The sequence below is a fragment of the Octopus bimaculoides genome, chromosome 20 (assembly GCF_001194135.2).
Source record: "Octopus bimaculoides isolate UCB-OBI-ISO-001 chromosome 20, ASM119413v2, whole genome shotgun sequence".
In the NCBI taxonomy this organism is placed as follows: domain Eukaryota; kingdom Metazoa; phylum Mollusca; class Cephalopoda; order Octopoda; family Octopodidae; genus Octopus; species Octopus bimaculoides.
Window position 1 is genome coordinate 41,395,061 of NC_069000.1, and position 825 is coordinate 41,395,885.

Sequence of the window (825 nt, forward strand, 5' to 3'; positions counted from 1 at the left end):
TATATATATATATATATGTTGTAGGTGTGCGCTTAGGCATTTGTGCTGGTAATGTGTATTAATATATCTAGATACAAGGCTGCAGATGTTTGTGTGCTGATATCGAAAGATTGTGAAGGGAAGGCCGTTACGTCACGCATTTTCTCTAAAATGCAAAACACGATTTTGTTCAATTCCTATGTTGTGAGATTGATTGGGGAAGAGGTGGAAAATATTGGATTGTGACTGGAAAGCTCAGAATTCCCTTACCAAGGTGCACTAGCGTGATGACGTGCTGATTTAGTGCGTGGTTAATGGATACAGTCCTTAGGTAACTATATTCTGTGTTTGGCTTGAAGTGTACTTTCGATGATACCCTGTTCGTGTGATCAATCTTCACAAGATTCATATTTCGTCTATGACCAAATAAATTCAACGGAGTAAGTAGTCTTGTGTAATCTCAAGAGAATCTATAAGCGTCACTTAAAACGTGATATACAATAATAGGATAAACGTTTGTGTAGATGAGAAAGAGGGAGGGAGAGGGAGAGATGAAGAGAAAGAAAAAGGAAGAAAGAAAGAAATAGAGAGAGAGATTAGAAACAGAATATACTAACCATCATATACCAGACTTGAATTACGTGGACAGGTTGTTCTACCCCACCGGGTATAGAGGGATCCAGGACCGGGTCCTACGAAATTTAAAGGGAAACAATGTTGTTTAAAAGAAATAATTGGTGAACCATGTAGGAAAGAATTTCTTGGCTACAAATTCATGAATTGGGGAGACAATGATTGGACGATAGGAAGGAAGGAAGGAAGGAAGGAAGGAAGGAAGGAAGGAAA

General features: G+C 38.5%; 1 protein-coding gene across 1 annotated transcript in view; it reads right to left on the reverse strand.

The window, feature by feature from the left end:
- The window catches only part of LOC106876589 (short-chain collagen C4), a 55,386-nt gene that overhangs the window by 51,044 nt on the left and 3,517 nt on the right, over positions 1 to 825 (reverse strand). The window contains exon 2 of the transcript XR_008266307.1: positions 597 to 671. The gene's annotated coding sequence lies outside the window, so the exon portion shown is untranslated. The remainder of the gene's footprint in view (positions 1 to 596; positions 672 to 825) is intronic.